Consider the following 6681-nt stretch of genomic DNA (forward strand, 5'->3'; position numbering starts at 1 on the left):
AGTGGTACAAGATGTGGCCCTGGAACATGTATGGATCCACCCACTGTTTGACTCTGTCTCAATCTACAAATAGAGCACAGGTGTGTGATTTGCCCCTTAAAACAGAAGATGGCCGTGTAGGCCATCGTTTCTTTATTTTATTTTATCACCATGGTTGGACTTTTTTGTTGTTTGATGGACCATTAAATCTTTGTTGCATCCGTTAATCTCTGGTGGACATTACCATTTTTTGATCAGTGTGCGAGCCTTTTCCTCCTGTTGCTCATAGAGTATACTAACGTACATAAATTACCACAATCTATACCTTCTTAGAGTCGACAAAATCAAGTATTATGTCCTCGTTGATTTTTTTGGTTGGGTGTTTAGGGTCATCTGTTCTCTTTTTTTAGGGCCTTTTTGACCTCAGTTTTTGGGAGAATGTTTCCCACTCTGGTGTTCTCTCCCATCCAAGGTGCCAAAGTGGAGTGGCCAACAGATGAGGAATATGGGTTTGTCACAGATGTTCCTAATGAAATATATATAACATTGTAAGATCATTTTTTAGAAGACTTTGTTAATGTAGCAAACATTTACCCAAAGGTTTATTCTACATTTTTGATTATCTAGAGCACCAAGAAGTCCTAACCTGATATGAGGCCTTCTGCTATAAGGGACCTGTGCAGATCCGACCATGCCTTCACAATGTCCACTTCTAGATCTTTCTCGGATACGGTATCTGGATCAGGCCGTTTAAATGTCCCAACTACAAGTGAATAACAAAGGCATGACACTTGAAGGCATGTCCTTAAATGTGAGTATTTCCGTTCATACATTCTTGGCCACAATTTACTCAATCGCATTAAAGAAACAAAATCACTCATGAAACAAATGCTGTTATCCATATTTTTAATTAATTAATCGCCCCTGCTTCCTCCTCTTCCTCGCGCGTGGGGGTGCTGTGCGCTGGTCGTTGGCAGAGGGGAACCCCTGCTTCCTCCTCTCCCTCGCGCGCGGGGATGCTGTGCGCTGGTCGTTGGCGGAGAGGAACCCGGGGAAAGCCGTCCTCCCCTAACGCGTGGCCTCAACGGCCACCTTGGAGGAGCGGGGGAGGCGGGGGGAGATATGGGGGAGCGGGGGGCGCGGGTGTCCCCTCTCTTGAGGCCAGGCGCTCGGCAGCATTCGCCAGCCTTCTCACACTGGCGTCGATGGAGGGAAGCACGGCGAGGTGGTACTCCAGCCCCTGGAGCCGGGTTTCCAGCCCCTGGAGCCGGGAATTCATTGTCCCCAGCGCCCTCTCCAGCATCCCGAATCCCCCCTGCTGGACGTCCAGGAAGGGCTGGTCATGGTCCTGAACACGCATGCCCGCGTCTTCCCGTGGGGCGCCGTCGTGAGGCTCGCTCGTCCCAGGCTCGCTCACTTCCTCCCCCCCAGCTCGCCCACCACCTCCTCCTCCTCCTCCTCCTGGGTTGCCACTGGCTCTACATGAATAAATATAATAAAGATGAGTGTAAATGTACAGTTAATCAAATGTGTCCACATTTGTGTAATCCAGAGTAATGATCATAATTATATTGGGTAAAACAAGTTTATTTCACATGACAAAGGCCAGACCACCCACGTGCGTCTTTTACGCACAGGTGCTTCTGATTATGTCGTTACGCATGGTATATTTGTTGTGCACATTAGTCAAATTTATTGAACGGACTGTGTTTATTAGTGGAATAATATGTTTGCCTTACCAGTAGCGCCAACTTCAATCCCACCAAAGCCCTCGATGCTTATAGCTTAGAGGGTGGAAGATGCTATATCCTCAGCGGAGCTCATGGTCACGCTGGTGGAGGGGCCGCCCCCAGTGGCCACCGTCTGCCTCCGGTGCTCGGAGAGCTTTTGTTTGGCCCTTCTTCTTACATCATTGAACCGTTTTTTACACTGGGCAACGGTTCTCAGTGTATCAGGGCAAACATTATTCACAATAGCTGTGACCTCCTCCCAGGCTACTTTTGCATCATCGGCCCGTGGAGGTCTGTTCGCGCGACCATATATTCAGACGCCGCGAGCCTGGACCTCCCGGACCAGAACATCAGTTTCCTCCTGGGAGAAGTTTGGCCTCCTTACGCTGCTGTCTCCTTCATCCATGGTGAAATGAAACTTGCAATACGCCTCGCGCACGGCGGATTTAAAGGCGAGGAGAGGAGCTCATTTGATTGGTGATAATTTGACTCGGCTGTGTTAAATCCACTCCACGCCCTCTCTCCTCCCTCTATGGCACTTGCGCTGGTGGGAGGGAAGTAGGCGGAGAAGGAAAATTGCAAACTGCTCGTGGACATAGGGTTGGGCGATAAAACTATAACGATATATATCGCGATATAACTTTACTCAATAGCAATATGAAACATGGTCGATAGAAAGTCGATAGGTTTCATTCATTCATGTTTTGAAACAGCCAATTAAAACGAGAGTTGCGCCGCGCTGAACCAATGGCTGAGCCAACCAGGTTAGGTTGACACAGCACAGGAAGACAGTACACAGCACAACAACACGTGGTAATGTTTGGGCTGCTGCAGCCTGGCATCAGCAGCGGGGCATCGCCAGTAAAAAAGAGAGAGAGAATGAGTGTTGCCTCAAAAGAAAAAATGGAGGAGAACTAGGACGAGTGACCGCGAAAAGACGCGTGGTATGTCATGTTTACATTAACCCCGAGATACAGTACTAGTCTGTAAACAACGCTAAACTTTAACCACGGAGACAGCAGGCAGTCGGAGCGGGTCGAGCTCCGGCCGCCGTCACACATCAAAGGGAGCGCAGTCACGGCGTGGCCGCTCTGCTGCTGCTGCTGCTCACACTGGAGCGACACACAGACCGATGCACCGGAACTGTTGTGCCGACCTAAACACTGGCCACTGGCGAAGCAAGCGCTAACCGCGGCGATTTCTCTTCCTTTTTCTTTTTCCGCCGGGTTTAGGCTGTGAATTATCGCTAATTAGACGGACCACGTCAGGTCCGGGTTTGAATTTTCAGGTCCGTTTATAACTGTAGCAGCAGAGAGATGGAGTAGCTCCTGTATGGGGAGCGTGGCTCTGATTTAACTCCTGTCTGATGTAATGTTAAAGAACGCCTGAACAGCGGAGTGATAATGTCTGTAAAAGGCTGTTTACAAAAGAACGGAAAAAGGTAGAAACAAACTTTTTTTCCTATGGAAAGAAAAGAGTCTACTCTTCTCTTGGTAGTTTCGGTGTTTACATAGTCATAGAACACAATATTCTGTGGGTCTTATAAGATCGTTCAAAATGCTCTAAAACGGCTGGCAGTATGGGGCTCTCTGCTCCTTTTTTTTTTTTTTTACATAATTCATCCCGTGCACCATAGATTAAGTGCTGGATTGCGTGCGTGTTTGTTTATGTGGTTGTTGATGTTATATGTTTTTTTATGGGATGCGCTTTTGTGTTGTTAGGAAATCTGTCATTACACAGATTTTTTGTGCATTTATGTTGTGTGGGTCACAGGTGATGCTGCTTTCCAGCATGTGACTTTCCAAGTCATCAATGTCATCCACTTGGATGTCAGAAGTGGCCGCTAGGGTGCCTGGGGACTCCTGGAAAACCCACCACATTCCCATCATACGATGGATGCAACGATGAGATCTTCCCGTTCCTCGACATGGACAGTTCCACTGCCCAGCCACTGAATCAAATGTGACCCTGGTCCGCCCAAATTGACACCAGTTGTCGGTTTCATTGGTGAATACTGAGAAAAAGTGCCAACGTTGGGAGTGTTCACCATTTTCCACAAAAACCGGGAAAACACTGTCAACTCCACAGTTTACTGCAGCAGTGTTCAGTTCTGCACATTTGTCGCCCCACTCATCATCAGGCCTTAGCTCAGCATGTCCTGTAGTGACGTACTTGTGAGGACTGCAGACTTGATGTATGGTTTTGCCTTAGATGTCCTTTCAAGATGTGAGCACTCCTTTCCTGGGTTTCCAGAAGACCATGCTATTTGCATAAATTTTCTGCACTTTGGCACTTCACAGCCAATTTTTTGTAAAGTTGTGGATTTTATAACATGAATGGGTAACACGGGACTATGGTTGTATTTGGGGGTGACATAAATTCCATTTTTGACATCAACACACACCATGGGTGTGCAGTCAATGTCGTGAACTCTCTAATCTCTAATGTGACGCTTGAGGTTTTTCTGGGTACTTAAAACAGCTGGACAGTGTGGACAAGCAAAATGTCCAGGCTTGGACTTCACAAAGTGCTCCTCTGTTGACTCATCTGTCTCTATGTTCTCTGCTTTTCTTTTGGTAGTAGTGTACCCTTCTCTGCAAAAGCAAAAAAAAGCTGTTACAGTAAAACACTGATAAGAGTTACAGCCATACTCAACCAACAGTACCTCTGCCCTGCCAAGATGGCATATGGGTGGTTCTGTAGGTGTGAGTTATGGGCTACAGTGACACTCTAGAGTCTCTAGAGTTCCTTTTTGCCATACAATGGGAAATGCAATTTATAAAATTACAGGTGAAAGCACAACACTATTTCACTAGGACAGTTCTTGAGAATCAAAAAACAAAGAGCAAAATTGAAACACTAATAATCAGGGCCATTACCTTTTCTCTTCTGTGATTCAATACCTGCAGGAGATAGACATTGTGAAAATGTATAACACATTAGGATTAGGTTATACAATCAAATTTGACATTTCAAAAACTAAGACATGCACCCCAAAATCAGAGAAAACATAATGAATTCATCAGTAGCGGAACCAATCAGAGCCGGGCCGGGGGCGGGCCCTTTAAACCCAAATAATAAAGCTCATCATAACATCATTTTACAACACACACATGCCCGCAACAGCGGGGCTTACACACTTAAGCACCACTGAGAGCAACTATGTCATTTTTAAGTCCATCAAACGGACATGAAGTATAACAAACCAAGAGAACACAAACATTAGGCTACATGGCCCCTAATAATAAAACAACACAAAAGCAGTTCAGCACCACGGATAGCGACCACATCATTTTGACACCTACTTTAATTATTTCAACTAATGAGAGCACAGTAGGCTATATCAATAGCTTAGTAAAACTGGCACATTGGCCCACATGTTCACGTACAAACACAATTTCAATATGAAGTACTATAGCCCTACTCACCACTATTTGAAGGGCACACGACGGGCCTTGCGCTCCGCGAACTCGTCCACAATGCTCTGTATGTCCATTTTCTTTGCTCTCTCATTCTCTATGGACTACATGGCAAGTCCACTCAGTCTCTCCTGTCCTACTGTGCTCCTCAAGTGGTTTTTAATTAGTTTTAACTTGGAGAATGAGCGCTCAGAGGTTGCAACCGTGACGGGAAGAGTCAAAAATAAAAGGAGGGCGGTGCAAACCTCACTGAATGTAGAAGTTACTGCTGGGTGGTTGACAAGGAGCATTTTTGCCAGATCCGCAACAGACTTTTGCTTTGGTATCAGGTCCCTGAAAAAAGTTATAAAACAAAGCAGCTGGCCAGGGAAGCTGGGGCCGATGTCCCGACTGTAGTGCTCACTAAACCGCCGGGCAGCTTGGTGTAACTCCTCATCTCCTGCGCGCAGCAGTGTGTTGGGGTGAATTGCCTCAAACATATTCACAGTTCCATTTAAGCTGGTGAATCTTCAGGGCAGTTGCTGGATGACAATATCAAGACAAGCATTGAAAACGTTCACCCGAAAGTTGCTCTCTGCGTCAGTGAGGCGACTGTCTTCAGAAAGTTCATCAAAGTGACGCTTAACTTTTCTGGCCCTGGTTGCTTCAAACTGCGTTTGACTTCCCCATTTTGTAGCGAGAGCAAGAGTGGCAGACTTAGCCTCATCAAATTGCTCCCTAAACTCCCTAAAGAGTAGATGCTCTCAGAATATCCGCGTCTTTAGCTTGCAGCAACTGTGAGGCAGCGTTTATACATTCAAGAATCTTGAAAGGAACCGGTGTATTTCTATTAGGCTACTGTGTGGGAGATCTCCAACAACGGAGTCGGGGAGAAAGCAAGTGGGACAGATCTGCCCAGTCTCTGAGCAGCGCGCGTTTCACAGACAAGCCGCAACACAGAGTGTAAACAACGTCACGCGGTTCAGCACCTTGGACAGTTGCGGGGGGGGGGGGTCGGTACAGCGGTGTTTCGAAGTGGGGGTATTTCGGAACAGCGGAGTGGAGGTGTGTCGGAATGGAGAGCCGTCCCCGCAAACAAGGGGGGATGGGGCTATTGGTGAAAAGAGAAGGCAACAACGCCACACTGTTACGTGTTGTATGTTGGTCTCAGGCTCGGCTAAATGTAGCACTACGTTGTCTGTGGAACTATCCCGATTAAAAAAATGAGAGCGCCAGGTATGCTACTGAGCGACAGGTTGGCCGCACCGCGTCAGGTATGCAGCAGGACCAGTGGTACAGCGTCCTTCTGCATACATTTTAGCCCGGTCGCTATACCAGAGTTTTTATTGTTTTTTTTTAATGACTGGAGCACAAGCCGAGTTTTCCTCTACTACAGCTGAACAGCTGACATGTGGTCAAGACGTACAGAGACCTAGCACAGTCTCATTCATTATTATATGGAGCAGCTGCAGCGTCTGTTGGAGAAGGTGGAAGAGGACCAACGCCTCCCGCAGGAAGCTGCAGAGGCAGCTGGACAGCACCACTGAGGGACTGAGGCCAGCACATAATTTTGA

This window comes from Trachurus trachurus (genome assembly GCF_905171665.1).
Source record: "Trachurus trachurus genome assembly, chromosome: 8".
In the NCBI taxonomy this organism is placed as follows: Eukaryota; Metazoa; Chordata; class Actinopteri; order Carangiformes; family Carangidae; genus Trachurus; species Trachurus trachurus.